Raw genomic sequence first — 16,769 nt, 5'->3', positions numbered from 1 at the left:
AAATAAAACACTTAAAGCAGAAGAGTGGCATAAAATAATTTGTATTTTTAAAAGACTAGAATGTGTAAAATGTTAATTTTCAAAAAAACCCTCATCAGGCAGATTTTGTTATTATCCCCATTATATGTGTTAGAAAATCAAAGCTTAGGCTGTTTCAGAAACCTGTTCAAGGCATAGCTAGTACTCAAACCAGAATTTAAGTCAAATTTGACTTGATTAAAGTCCATGCTTTTCTACTACACCTTGCTGCTTTATAATTTGATAGCTCTTTCTGGTGTATCTACACAATGGTAGTCATAATTCTGGATTATTTCCTACTATTTGCTTATGCTATTTCATAAAACATAAAAGCATCCTTCAAGATACTGGAAACATGAATTTACTTATCAAATTATAGTAACTGTAGTGGAACAATATTTTGAGGTAGTCAATGTAATGTTTATTCTCTTAGTTCCTTTTGACCTATATCCATCCACCATTAAACCAAAATGGTGAAACACATACAAATGTACACACACACACACACACACACACGGGGGCGGGGGGGAGAGAGAGAATAAGAGAGTAAATTGAGTTTCTGATTTTGGAGTTGTTCGCCCCCTCTCTCTCCTTGATACAGACAATAGTAATGAAAGCCCTGGATTCAGCCTAGAATCAGACACCCATTGGGGTTTTATGGGATTTTTAGAGCTTTATTGTAAAAATCGCGTTTTAAACATTGGCAGACTCAAACAAACAGCTTATATTAACCACAGGGAGGGAAGGAAGGATGTATAATAATAGAGCAGTTTTATTGTACATTCAGGAAAGAGAAAGAAGGGGAGAGAGGGATGGGGAGGGGTGTGTGGCTGTGTGTGAGAGAGAGAAAGAGAGACAGAGTGAGGGAGAAACTTATTTTGCTAATTTGGCTCATCATTCTAGTGTGGAGGATTGGTAAATCAAAATATAGTGGGGTTACCTGGCAGCCTGCAGACTCAGCAAAGAGTTGCAGTGCAAGTCTAAAGGCTGTCTCTTGGTCTTGTTCGTTCTTATTCTATGGAAGATAGTCTTTTGTTTGATTCCATAGAAGACAGTCTTTTGTTTGATTGCAGTCTTGAACTGATTGAATGAAGCCCACCTACGTTAAGGAGGTTAATCTGCTTTACTCAAAGTCCAACTGTTTCAATGTTAATTTTACCTCCCTACCCTGGGCCAAAAAACAAAACAAATACAACTTCATAGAAACATCCAGAATAATGTTTGACCAAATATGGGTACCATGACCCAGCCAAGTTGACACATAATATATCCATCACTGAAGGACTTTGAAAATAGTAGAGATTTGCCTGACTTTCAATCTGCAGCGTAGGGAAAACACCCTCACTTGAAAGTAGGCATCACTGTGAAGTAACCTCAACAAGAAAAGAAAAGAAACAAAAAAGCTGAGACTGAACTAAAAATGGGAAGTAACTGGGTTACAATTGTAAAGTGTGTTTTGTTCTACTATCATGTTTAAATACAGATCTACGGAAAAGTTAACTTCAATGATAAGGAATAAAAATATGTAATTACACATCTGATTTACATTTGTAATTCTAAAATGTGACTTCATTGTAGTGTTCTGGGCATCACTCTACTGGTACCCAGTCCCTCTATTAGAATTGTTTAGATGTGATTTCTTTTTTCCCTACCATATATGAAAAACAGGCTTGATTATGTTTATGTGTCTAAGCATGGTTGGTTGATAGATGCTAAATTGAAGTATGTGGCATGAAGTCTTATCAAACGTCAAAAATTCTCAGATTTAATATCATCTCATCAAACTAAAAAACAGCAAACTGATAGTTCACCATTTTGAACATGGTTAAAAGTAGAACAAATATTAGAAATCGACATATAAGAGCAGTCAAATCAAAAAAACTGTTTTTCACTTGCAAAAATTGTTTTGGATGAGTAATGTTTTCCTTCAAATTTTAGACATGTACCTCCACAAAAGAATCCATTTTTAAAAAAAATCACGACTTTAGCTTTTGCTCTTTGAGACAGTCAGGCAAAGGGAATATAATATGAGCTTTTTACATTGTGTAAGTCACATTTTACTGTAAGTACAGAACATATCTTGCCAGTGAAAAATGACATTAAATGTGTCATTCCTTGCTCAGTAGCAATGACCCAGTTACAGCTAACCATTTTGTGTTAAAAACTTTGTGCCTAATGAAATATGCAGGAAGCTTGTCTGATTCAGAAACCCTGAAATCCTGAAAATGCATACTATGACAGGCATCAGGAAGCTGGTAATGGTTGAGGCTGTGAAAAGAATGTCAAAGGTAATGCTGAAGGTGTCAAAAGACAATTCAGAGCCAAGTACTGAGAATTTTCTCTGCAGTGACACTTCCAGCCTTATTCAGTTTCATCAGAAGGTAATTTCTTCAAGGCCTTGTAAACTTAAATGGGAGCATTAAATATTTAAGTTTACAATTACAACATGAAATTCTCTTGCCATTTCAGTATTTTCATGTCTCTGTACAATCAAGAAACCTAATTTATTTTAGTATAAACAGTTAAATAAAATAATATTCAATTATTCTTAAACTAAAATGATCCAAATGCAGTGAATATTTTCTTTGAGAAAATGTCTTAATTTTTATGTAGTGTTTTACCGTATCCATTCCTTTGATTTACTGACTTTAAATCTACTATTCTTATTTTAATTCTATATAAACACTTTATTCTTAATCCTATATAAAAGATTGATACCTAAGAATTAATTTCATTGTTAGTAATTGACAGAAAAGAAAACCATCTATGTATAATGATTACATTCTACCGCTAAGTAATGATGAGAGCTTGCTTATGTTTACTGAGCAGTCAATATGTCCTCAAACTGTGCAAAGGACTTTACTTGATTATTTACTGTTTCTAAAACACAAAAGTATAGGCACTATTGACACTTGTATTTGAAAAGCTAAAATAAGGCTTATGTAGGATAAGTTGCCCAGAGTCATATTGTGGAACCTGGGTTTGAACTCTGGAAATTCCAGTGCAAACTCGCTACTATAAACAGTTTTGCTGGGGAATAAACTGACAGGAAACAGGTATGTCCATCATCTTCAACTGATTGCATAAGAAAAAGAAAGATTTTAAAGTTTCCTATTTAATTTAAAATAATCAAAATTGTTCTAAATGAGTAATCAACATAGGTTCTATCCTATCTGCCGATTATCAATTTAGTGATAGCATGAAGATATAATTTTTGTTTTCTTTGAAATACTTGCTAGAAATTTGAAACATTTCTGTTATTTCTTTGCTCTTACTAGCCAACGTTGAGCCACAGTTCTCTACTTAAAAAAAAAAAAAAAAAAAAAAATCTCTCTAACTATTCTGGAATTTAATTTAACCTAGAGCACTATATCTCTACAACCATAAAAAATAGTGAAAAATACTCTGTAAGGTAGCCATAGAAAGGAAAATCTAACTGAACTACACAATTTGATAAAATTTTTCAGAATGAAATACTTCACAGTAATATCTTCTGATCAGTATACAATTAAACTCAAACTTCATTGACAACGACCATTAATAATAGGCTCAGCTTTAATAATATGAAACAAAAACTACATTCGAAAATTATGTGAAACTGTAAATGGCCCACTCTATTAATCTATTCTATTCTATTTGGTTCTTAGATTTCTACCTCTGAAGACTAAAAGTAACATGACATCCCATCCCCCACTTATCTTTGTTAAAAAGTGAAAATGAAAATGGCCAGGCGCTGTGGCTCACATTTGCAATCCCAGCACTTTGCGAGGCTGAGGCGGGCGGGTCACTTGAGGTCAGGAGTTCAAGACCAGCCTGGCCAACATGGCAAAACCTGGTCTCTACTAAAAATACAAAACTTAGCCAGGCACGATAGCGGCTGCCTGCAATCCCAGCTACTCGGGAGGCTGAGGCAGGAGAATCACTTGAACCCAGGAGGCGGAGGTTGCAGTGAGCCAAGATCAAGCCATTGTACTCCAGCCTGGGCAACAACAGTGAAACTCAGTCACAAATAAATAAATAAATAAATTTTATTTCATAATACACAAACCAAACCAAAGCTATTTTTTTTTTATTGAATGGGCCAGAGTTGTTCCAGAAAACTTGTTCATTAAAACATAAATTAAAAGAAGCTTCAGTTTCTAAAATTTGAAAGTGCTTTGTTACATCAGACATCAAACTAAGCATTAGAAATGTAAAAGAGGAAAAAAATTCTGTCCATTGACTTACTGTAATACAGTCTCTACATTCACCTTTGTTTCAAGTAAAAAAGGAAGAATATTTCATTTTCAAAGACTATAAACCTGACTTTGAATTGGGGCCTCATTCCTTTGAAAATTCCTTATTACTAATGATTAGGCTAAGCTTTTTTATACAAGTAACTCTAAGATATTCAAATATATATTGGGAATTAGTCACCATATACTTTTATTTAATAATTGTTCAAGCTAAATATAAATCAATAACAAAGGAAAAAACTCTGTAAACAGTAAAGAAAAACCAAGTTTTGAATTATTATTAACAAGTATAATACCAAAAAAATTGTATTAATTTTATCATAAAGTTTACCATGAATACTAAATAAAAATGATGATATAATAGTAACAGGGGATATTGACTGAGAATTTACTAGGATGTAGGCCCTGTTCTAAGCATTTATTGTATAAACTCTTTTAACAGTAGAAAGTTATTTTCCTCATTGATTTTTTTTGCAAGTGAGGAAGGGGCAATAGAAGCCATTATTAAGAAATGAAGAGTAGTAATATATACAAAGTTAAGTCTTCATTATTTTGTGTTTTACAATGCATAAAAACATTATTTCCTGTTATGTCTGTACAACATGATCTCCTGGTTACAGTCCTGCCAATTTGGAAATGTTTAATCCATTGTGGGCCAATAAATTCAATAGGCTTTTCAATTTTTATTTTAAGTTTATTTATTTATTCATTTGGCAAATATTTCTTGGAGGCCTACTATGTTATAGGCACTGGCAGTAAATCCAGATGGGAAGAAAACAGGCAGTATTAAACCAGTTACCACAGCAATAAATTTATAAATACAAATTGTGATAGTTTCAACAAAGGTAAAGCATATTTTATTAAGAAAACATTAAAGAGAAACCAGTTTTGACTAAGTCAGAAATAGACAAAACCTCACTGAAGGTTTGGAGTCTACTGTGCTGGGGGGACTGAGGTGAGGCAGCTGCAGCCTAGAGCTAGCAGATGAAGGGGTGCCTGCCTCCCTGCTGGTGTTCACCACAGCAGCGGGGTCAAGGCACCTGTAGGGGGAATGGGGGTCCCCTGCTGAAGACTGTGTGCACTGTTGCACTGGAGTTGGTTTGGGACCAGGTATGGAAGCTAAATGATGAGAACACAAGGTCACAGAGAGGAGAACAACACACACGGAGGCCTTTCAGAGAGTGGAGAGTGGGAGGAGGCAGAGGATCAGGAAAAATAACTAATGGATACTAGGCTTAATAACTTTGTGATGAAATAATCTGTACAACCAACCCCCAGGGCACAAGTTTACCTATGTAACAAACCTGAAAATGTACCCCTGAACTTAAAATAAAAGTTAAAAAAACAAAACAAAACAAAAAACCTCACTGATGAGGGATATTTAAGCAGAGCTTTGAGGATAGGAACAGCCAGGCAAAGATTTCAGGGAGAAGTTTTCTAGGCAAGGGGGATTGTGTATGAATCCCTGATGTCAAAGAGCTCTGTGTCTTCAAGGGATTAACTCATCAATGTTGCTGGAACAAAATAAAGGAAGCTTGAGAAGGGACTGGAGAGGCAGGAAGGGGCCCAGGCCTGCTAGGTCATATCAAGACTGTGGAAAGCAACTCAGGTTCAATGGAAAGGTATTTGAAAGGTTTGATGGAAGAGAGTGACAGAATTTAAATTGCATCTAGAAAAGATCCTCTCTGCTGACACTCTGGGCTGGATTCTTTCTTCCTGCCTCCTCTACCTCCCTTGTAAACTGAGAAGTATGAACTTTATGTAATGCACAGCCCTAAGCATCTAAAGTGAGTTTAACCCAAAGCTGAGTATTTGTAGACAAACTGCAGAAGTTTGACATTTTCCTGAGTCTTCCCCGATGCTATCTAAAGTTATTTCCCAAAAAGAAGTAGTAATCTTTGCCTCCTTACTTGGATTTGTCTATAGAAGGAATAAGTGTCATTTATCTCACCATGGATAAATGATCAAGCAAGAGAGAAAAGAAGATTCTTTTTAAGTAGTGTCAGACAAGGACAGGGCTATTTCAAGAGAAGAAAATGAGTGAGAGCTCTGGACATTGAAATGGGCATTTAAAAGCTGCCTTGTGGGAAACTGGTTAAGCTCTGGGGTTCAAGAACAGCCTGGGCAACATGTTGAAATCCCATCTCTAAAAAAATACAAAAAAAAAAAAAATTAGGTGGGTGTGGTGGTGTGAGCCTGTAAGTCCCAGCTTGCTGGGAGGTTGAGGTGGAAGAATCACTTGACCCCAGGAGGTTCAGGTGGCAGTGAGCTGAGATTATACTACTCTAGCCGAGGCAACAGAATGATACACTGTTTCTCTGTCTGTCTGTCTGTCTTTCTCTCACTTTCTCTCTCTCTCTATATATATATATGATATATACACACACATATATATTTTTACATATGTAAAATGTTTGTGTGTATAAAATAAAAGTTGCCTTGTATTCTAAACATTAATTGAAAAAGCAAGTGAAACTAGTTGTAATTGTTTTGCATTAACATTAGTTAAAACAATGCTCTTGACAGATAAAGAGGAAAAATCTCAGTGGCTTAACATATTAGTTTCTCTGCTCAATCAAGAACAAAATGTGATGCTTGATCAGAAGACTCTCCTCCAAATAGTAATTCAGGAATGATTTTCTTCCAGTTTATAGGTCTACCGCTTGGACAATGTATCTTCCAAGATCTCCATTCTCGTCTATACTGTTTTCAACTTTGGGAGGAGCATGAGTTTCATGCCAGGGAGGTTCTTATGGCCCAGGGCTGGAATCTTCTCATAGTGCACTGGCCAGAACTTAGTCATACATAACTACAAGTCAATCTGGCGCACCCAACAAGAGGAGAAGATGGATTGATTAGAAGCTAGATAATCTCTGAAACTATAGGGTGCCATATGACATATGTGTTTGAAAATGCTGCAGTGCAAAGCAAATAACATGATAGCAGAGAGATCCAGATTTATGGAGAAAAAGGAATGGCCAAAAAGCAAAACAAAACAGGAAATATTTAATATTATGCTTTTATACATTAAATAATGTTGTCCTCATTGAATTAAACAGTGTTACAAATTGCCTTTCCCTTACTTGAAGCACCGGTTTTTCTCATAAAATCAGTCCTCTTCATTTAACATGCATTTGTATAATTGAAATATTTTACTAATAGGAGAAAAATCTCTTAATTAATTTTACTAAGTGGCCTCTAGAAGAAAATGTAGATTTCATGGAAATCATGTGTACTTTATAATTAATGATGAGAAAAAGCCCAACATTAAAGGAAGAAAAAAAAATGTTAATGCAGTGAAAAGGGGTAAATAATTAGGCCTTATTGGCTAATGAGTTATTTGAATAAACATCTGGGTTAGGTAGTTACATATAATTAAATGTTTTCTACCTTTTTTATGAAATTATTCTTGTTGAACAGTACAAAAGAAAGTTCTGCTATATTATTCTAGTTTTCAGTTATAAATGAAAAAGCATTTAAACACAAACAAACATCACTCTGATTACAGTACGCAATATTAATTGGAAAGAGGCGAGAGTGTGAATACACTGATTGATAAGAAAACTATGACATTTTCCTAGGTATGAGAGACTTTGGATCATTTATCAGCATCTGTGAAGATGAGAAAAAGCTGACAGCTTAAAGCTGAAGAACATTTTAGAGGTACAATTGACACAGCTTCATGGCAGATTATATAGAGAAGATGCAGAAGAGAGAGATATCAAAGATAATTACTCAGTGTCTAGCATGAGCAACTCGAATGAACATTCAATTAACCAAGAGAGGGAAAATCAGAAGATAAATAGATATGGAAGAAAGGTCAGGAGTTCAGTTTGAGGCATATTGAATTTGAGATACCTGTATGTTACCCAGTTGGGGAAGTCAAGAAGACTGTCGTAGATATGGCCGGAGCTCTGAGGATCTGAGTCATCTGGACATATAAATATTGGCATTCCTTGGCATATAGATAGTGTTTAATGTTATGATATTGTATGAATAAAGCTAAGAAATGAATGGATAAGTTCAGTTAAGGACCTCAATATGTAGGAGTTATATTAAGAATTGGAGCCAGCAAAGTTGACTGAGATGCAGTCAGAAAGGCAGGAGGAATCTGACTCCCATATTCATTTCTACATTATTGGCAATAGCCAAGACAAAGCAATCTAAGTGTCCATCAAAGGACAATGGATAAAGAAAATGTGGCATATATACACAATGGAAAACTAGCCCGCCTTTATAAGGAAAGAAATACTATCATTTATAACAACATGAATGAATCTGGAGGACATTATGCTAAGTGAAATAAGCCAGGTATAGAAAGACAATCACTGCAAGATCTCATTTATAAGTGGAATCTAAAAAAAGTAAAATTCATAAAAACAGAGAGTAGAATAGCAGTTACCAGAGGCTAGGAACATGGGTAGTATGGGGAGAGGGGAAAGGTTGGTCAAAGGGTACAAAGTTCTTCTAAGACAGGAGAGGTCAGTTTTAGTGATTTATCGTGGAGAATGATGATCATAGTAATAATGCACTGTATATTTCAAAAGTTGCTAAAATATTAGATTTTAAACATTCTTACTCCCAAAATAATAAGGTAGTTGACGTGGTAGATATGTTAATAAGCTTGATTTAATCTTTATGTGTGTGTGTGTGTGTGTATATATATATATATATACCACATTGCAACCCATAACTGCATGCAATTATTGTCAATAAAAATAACATGAAAAGAACATCAAATGTGATTTGGCAAAAGTCAAAGACCCAGTTAAGAGACTGTTTTAAAAATAGGAAATAATGCTAGAAGTTCTTACGAGAAAAAGACAGAAAATTGTACCCATTCATTCAACAAATATTTATAGAGTTTTTGCCAACACAAGGCATATCCTGGGTACTAAAACTGTAGAAGGAAACAAAAACTCTTTGCCCTCATGGTCTTATATTGGCCTTATAGAAACTTGACAATGGTTAAAGACCTTAGAAGAATCAGTGTGGGTAAAGTAGTAGGTATGGATGCCATCTGGGAATGAGTTGAAGTGGAAAGAAGCAAGCAGAAATGACATGTTTAGACAACTATTTTGAGAGAGTTTGCTTTGAAACATACAGGGATAGAGCAGTAGCCAGAGGGAGAAGTAAATTTAAATGAATATTTTTAAAATATGGAGGATGCTCCAACATGTTTGAATGCTTATAGGAAAGAATTATTGAAAAGGGAGAGATAAAGAAAACATTGTGAAAAGTCATGGAACAAAGTCCCTGAGAAGAAAGAATACTATTATGGGGTCATGTAGCATAGTACTTCCTTTGAAAGAAACTAATAATTTGCTCTCAAAGTGATGATGATGATGATGATGATGATAAAAAGTGGAAGAGGAGGAGAGGAAGAAAAGAAGAGGAGGAGGAGGAGAAAGAGGAGAAGGAATAGAAACAACAACAAAAACAATAACAACTATTTAATACAACAACCATCAACATTCATCAAACATTTGCTCTGTCCTAAGCATTATGCAAAGCTCTTGGCACACATTTCTCTCATTTAGTTGTCATGATAGCCATATGAGATGACATTATTATTATTTTCCCCACTTTTCAAGAGAGAAAAATGAGGCACACCAAGTTATCTTGTTTATGCAATCATCCAGCCAGTAAGCGATGAGTCAGACTTTCAAGGTGCCAGTGTTTCTGTCTTCAGAGCTTAGGCTCTGAATTATTTAAAGACATTTTTCTATTTTGCTATCTTTCCATGGATGTTAACAGACTTGAAATTTTTTTAAGTATATTTTCTGTTTTTTCATGGGTTTGGGAATAGGAGAGAAAACAAAGACACATGTGTTTGTTTCAACATCTTATTTCATACTCCACGTATTATTTTTCACTCAGAAAAAAAAAATATGTATGTATATGATCAGCTTTCAATATCCATGGGAGATTGGTTCCAGGTCCTTAGAAGATAAGATAGCAAGATCCACTGACACTCAAGTCCCTTAAGTCAGTCCTATGTATCCATGGGTTCGGTATCCCTAGAAATTTCTTCCAAGGTTGGTTGAATCCAAGATGCTAAGAATTCTCCCATTTAATCATCATGCTAGCCATATGAGGTGCCATTATTCTCCCCACTTTACAAGAGAGAAAAACGAGAAACACCAAGGTATTGTGTTTACGCAATCATGCAACCGGTAAGTTGTGAGTCAGACTTTGAAAGTGCCAGTGTTTCTGTCTTCAGGGCCTCCAGGGCATAAAGACTGACCGTATACACATACTTTTATATCAGTGTTTTGAAAGAAAGGGCATAACAGCAAAGGGCAAAAATGTAACTAAAGCAAATGGGTAAATGACAAACAGGCATATATATTACATATATATGTGTGCTTATGTTATATATGTATTTTTATGTCACATAACAGTGCCTATTGTAAGTAATTCATTTCTTAAATTTTCAATATTGCCTTTAATTACTTTTCTCTGGGCTTTTGTTTTCATTTTATGATTATTATTATTATTATTTGAGACAGAGTCTTGCTCTGTGGCCCAGGCTGGAGTGCAGTGGTGCAAGCTGTGCTCACTATAAGCTCCACCTCCTGGGTTCATGTCATTCTCCTGCCTCAGTCTCCCCAATAGCTGGGACTACAGTTGCCCGCCACCACATCTGGCTAATTTTTTTTTTCTTTGCATTTTTTTTTTTTTTTTTTTAGTAGAGACGGGGTTTCACCATGTTAGCCAGAATGGTCTCGATCTCCTGACCTCGTGATCTGCCCTCCTTGGCCTCCCAAAGTGCTGGGATTACAAGCGTGAGCCACCATGCCCGGCCTGGTATTTTACTTTTAAAACTTCTACATAACACATTGACTATAGACAACAAAAAAGGAATATTAATAAAATAGGTATATGCTAATAGAATTAGGTCATCAATATTTTTTAAAAATTAAAACTAAAATTTTTAAAAATTTAAAATGTATCTATTATACATGAGATGTCTTTTAGATGATATAATAAAGTATAATATCTTCAAATGTTATTTTTTTGTCTATTATATAAATGAAAGTACATTTAGAAATTTAAATATATAAATGAACAACAAAAATCTTATTAAAATCTAATTTGGGGTTTTGGAGTTTGAAACTTCAGGCAAAATGTAAATAATCTTCATCTTAATAAGAAGTTACATTATACTACATTTTAAAACAACTAAAAGAGTATAATTGGACTGTAACACAAAGAAAAGATAAATGCTTGAGGTGATGGTTATACCATTTGCTCTGATGTAATTGTGATGCATTGTATGTTTATATAAAAACTCATGTATATATTTATGGGTAGATATATATACCTACTATGTACCCATAAAAATAAAAAAATCTAAAACAGTCCTTGTAAATACATATTTTTCTGTATTCATGACACATATAATGATATTTTAAGTAAATAATTAATGAAAAAGTAAAAAAAATTATATTAAGAAAAGAATTGTGTATTTTATGTTGTCTTCATATATTTTTGAGTGGTGGTCACTCAGATTTCTGACCTACAGAACTGTGAGACAGTAAATGAGTATAAAGTTACTACATTTATGATAATTTGTTATATAAATTCCTAACTGTTTCCTACCTGGTTAATATGAAACCATGTTGTGCTTGCAAGTCTACAATCCATTTGTCACTATAAGGTGGTTCTAAAAAACATCTTTGTTTATGTAACAAAGTTTATATAACTTTACTTCATTGAATCCCCATTATTCTTAAAAAAAAAAGTGCCTCTACTTTGTAAATGTCTAATATGACATGATAATATATTATCAGGCTAAGATCAAAGATTGTGTAAACGGTAGACATAGATCCAAGTCATAGCTTATTATAGCAATGTGTCAGTGGACAAGGTACATAAAATTCTGATCTTCAGAATCTTTGTCAATTTAGAAGCCAGCTCACAAATTGGCGGATTTTTGGGTGACTGTGGTCAAGGGTCTTTGGTAAGCAAAATATTTTTGTATATTTAAAAAATTATAATTCCTTTTAAATTATAATTCATTAATGTGTACAATGTGGGGCACACATTTTACAGTTTACCACAATCCCCACCATTTCCCTTCTGTCTTAACTTGTCATCACATCCCCATTACTATCTGACACTTGAAATTGAAACGGGAAAAGCTCCCTTGTTCCCCCTTGCAGGGCGTGCGATGGGGCTGTGGCTTGCTTCTTCCGTGCCCTCGCTGCTCAAACCTCACATGGGCAGGCTGTGGGGCTCTGACCCCATGGTAGTGACTAGGGATGAATGTTGACAGATGAAGCCCCAGTGGGCATATGTTACAGGGTGCTCTTTTAGTTTAACTGTCCATAGAGTTTAGCCTTCCATAGTCGGCTTGTGTTCATCAGCTCAATTAGACCCTTTCTTATCACAGAGGGCTTTCTGTATCCTGGGGTTCTTGCCTTAGTTTACCAGAAGAATTGGATGATATGTGGGCTTGGAGAATGAGTGCAAGGTTTTACTGTGTGGAAGTAGCTCTCAGCAGATGGGGGACCAGAAGGGAGATGGTTTTCCCCTGGAGCATTCGCCAAACCCCGCCTCCTTCCGCAGGTGGATAGCCTGCCAGCATTCTGGCATCTGTCGTGCTCTTCTGCTGGCGTGCTCCCCTTGACGTCCAGCTGCTTGTCTTCTTCCAGCGATGCGTTCCTCTCCATGTCCAACTGCTTGTGTATCTGCCTGCTAAAGTCTTGAGGTTTTTATAGGCACAGGATGGGGATGTGACAGGCCAGAGTGGTCTTGGGAAATGCAACATTTGGGCAGGAAAACAAAAATGCTCGTGTTCACCTAGTCTGCGGGCTCAGGCCCAGGGGTGGAGCCCTAGCCAGGGACCACGCCCTTCTCCCTTCCAGATCATTTAAATGGACCATGCCCTTCCCTTCCTAGCACATCCGTATCAAAATCACATCATTGCTTCAAGAACTTGAAGCAACAAAATTAAGTAAGGTTGAGAAAGAATTTGAAATTTGAAAGATTTAAGAGGGGGAGATGAGGCCGAGGTAGAATAGCCAGAGTACAAGGACAAAAGCCGAGCAGGTTGACAACAGTCCTGAAGAACTATATAACATTCCCAGTGATGATTTGTGAGGTTGAAATATACTTTTCTATATTAACAACAGTAAAAACAATTTTCCATTAACCATGCTAGAGAAAATTCGGGCCTATCTTTTTGTTTTATTTAAAAAGATAAAATTGTTGAAATATAATCAGAAGTGACCAAAGAATATACAACGAAAAAAGCAGGAAAAATATTATTTCTGTATTTAAGTAGGTTCTCACATAATGCCTATATAACTCTTGAGGACACCTGGCCCTCAATTTTGCTTAGACTCAGAGACATAGGAAATGCTTCCCAATAATAGAACAAACCTAAACTGCATTGAAAATCTCTGTGAAACAAACAAACAAACAAAATCTGTCAATAATGATACCAGCATTTGAACTCATGAAGGTACTTCCCTTTATGGTTTGGCCATTTCTTTGCCCTTAACCTTTATCCAAGAAAACACCATGAGTATAAATGCTGGCAGTTGATTCATTTGTTTAGAAACCAAAATGTCTTTTAGGAGAAACTGTCAGGTAGTCAAAGTATAAATAATGTGCAGTTACAGCTCTTTATTCTAAATGTCTTGGAAAATAATATTGTTAAACATTCTTTTAAATCTGCAAGTCTCATTAGTACTTCATTAAATCTCTGAATTTAAGGTGAAAGGGTATGTGTGCTAATAAGGAAAGAGAAGAAAAAATATGCTTTACAAGGAATAGCAGTAGATTGAAAAAAATAATTATGTGAAAATTTAATTAGTTGGAACCCAATTGCAAACAAAGAAATGATTTAGTTAATTTTTCTATTAATAAAGCAAAGTCATTTCTTGGATTAGATTAATTACTGATGAAGAAAAATATTTAAATTTTCATTATCCTGAGCCTCATGATAGAATACAGAGTTCATACTCTATGCTTTTACCAATTTGAAAAATAAAGGAGTTATCTATGGCCTACAGCTGTCTCATTCCTTGAGAAACCCATGTGAGAGCAGGGCTCTACTGGAGTCTTTGCTACTGCACGGAAAATTCCTGACTTTACAAACATAATAATATTTCCATCGTTCTCTGTCATCTGCAAAGGTCAGTATGTACTGTAACCCAAGAATACTTTAACTATTAAATTTTAAATACATCTGATTACAATTCACCAAATTTACTGATGTAAATAATCCAGGAAAGTAGGATATTTTACCTTAACCAGTGGCATGAAAACAAATATAGCTGAAGTACAAATGTAGAATTAGAACTATTAGGACAAAAAGAAATTTAAAAACCTATACAGCAATCACCTCTCACTCTTATTTACTAGAGATGATAATTTGTCAATGTTTCAGCTGCTTGCCAGTGATTTTATCCTGCTGTTGACCATAATGCAGCTCTCTTAGACTAAGTATTATTACTAAATTACCATTCACTTATGAGTAACCTATTTTTCTAGGCATTTTCATTCAACTAGACCAAACAACTTCCCCCAACAATTTTGAAACAAGTGTCACGTGGCTATATCCAACTAGCCAGGATTCTTATGTAGGCTTAAATTGATTTAGCCTGGGGTAAAATAAGACTTCGATTAAAGGTAAAAGTTTTGAGACATTGTTAAACAAACAAACAAAACAAAATGATTCTGTGTATTCATTCATTCATTCATTCATCAAAAGCTAAAAATTCTATATAAGCCTTTGGGAAACGTGCCTGTTAGTATTATTAAGGATTGAGGATGGCCTATCAGGTGGGGAAGATAATTTTTACCCCAAACCAGTCATTTTAATCACAACAACATAAATAAAGGCCATGCTCCCACAAATGACTTATGTTGTGACACCTTGGATCATAAAGACTCTTTGTCAGATGCTAGCACTGATGGGCTATTCCTGTCCCAGGAGCACATTCTGCCCCCAACCATTTATAAGGTCTATTAAACTAGAACTCAAGAAGGAAGAGTAGACTCCTGTGCTCCAGAACATGGGCATCCCCAGAAAGCCAAGCTGAAGCCTAAAAGATGCTCCCCACTCATCAGTCTCCCTGTTCTTTTTGCCTATGTGGTAAGAAAACAATTACAGAATAGGCTTGGGAATTGCCCTCACCCTGAGTATAAGAAGGGTTTTTAGTGGAGGTATTATTATAACAAAAAGAGAGAGCAAGGAAAAAAATATTTTCAAAAAAAGATGGCCTAACTTCTGCTATTTTGTGAAAGGGAACTATTTCATCATAGAGGTCCTAGACATTCTTTAAAATATTTTTAAGGAGTTTTTTTTTATTTAAAAAGGCAAGGCTCGCCGGGCGCGGTGGCTCAAGCCTGTAATCCCAGCACTTTGGGAGGCCGAGGCGGGTGGATCACGAGGTCAGGAGATCAATACCATCCTGGCTAACATGGTGAAACCCCGTCTCTACTAAAAATGCAAAAAACTAGCCGGGCGTGGTGGCGGGCGCCTGTAGTCCCAGCTACTCGGAGGCCGAGGCGGGAGAATGGCGTGAACCCGGGAGGAGGAGCTTGCAGTGAGCCGAGATCGCGCCACTGCACTCCAGCCTGGGCGACACAGCAAGACTCAGTCTCAAAAAAAAAAAAAAAAAACAAGGCTCACTGGACAAAGACTATGAGAAACATTTAGACAATGTGCTAAATTTCCCTGCATAATAAGGTGAAACTATAACTCTTGGGATAGGAGGTCAGAAAGAGGGAAATAAGTATTTGGTATTAAAATAAAATAAAATTATAGAGAAGTATAAGGAGGTAATGGAGAGACTTTACTGGAAATACCTAGTAGAAAATTACTCTTCTATAACAAAGAGGGGACATAAAGGCATAAGAATTGTAGTGGTGAGTATTCAAATTTAAGTGGCATTTTTGTTCTTTTTCATTATGGAAATGGTCTTACTCCTAAACCTTCACAAATAGTATTAAATTCATAGTGTTGTATTAATGAGGTTAGAGAATAAAAGAAGGGGAGGGGGTGACAGGACAGTAACCACAGGAAATGAAGCAATGAGCCAGAGAAAGGAGTAGGTAAAGAAGTAACAGTAGATAAGGAGCCTTTGGGAAATCCTTGCAAGAAAATTGGGCATGAACCATTTTATATAGCAATTAATGTAAAAAGTATCCCCAGGAGGCTGAAATACCCAAGGATATATAGATGATATTGATGTAGGTTACCACAACAATTACTTTATTCCATTATTTCCTATCACTTAGTTCTTTCTTGAGAAATACAAACTTAGCTTTGTTTTGCAAGAGTTGTGCATTTTTGTGAAGAAGGCTGCACATGAGTGTTCCTAGCAGCTGCCTCGGTTTGGGCATTCATCAAGGAAGATTACAGTGGTGCTGAAGTCTATTGTTATTATTAATCATGTGGAAGACATATTAAAATTAAATATTTAGTTATATAGTGATCATTATTAGTGTCTAAAGAACAATAAGATTTTTCAAAAACAACAGATTCATTAATAAACA

Source organism: Colobus angolensis, unplaced genomic scaffold (assembly GCF_000951035.1).
Source record: "Colobus angolensis palliatus isolate OR3802 unplaced genomic scaffold, Cang.pa_1.0 Scaffold5, whole genome shotgun sequence".
Classification (NCBI taxonomy): Eukaryota; Metazoa; Chordata; class Mammalia; order Primates; family Cercopithecidae; genus Colobus; species Colobus angolensis.
This window is presented reverse-complemented; position numbering follows the sequence as displayed.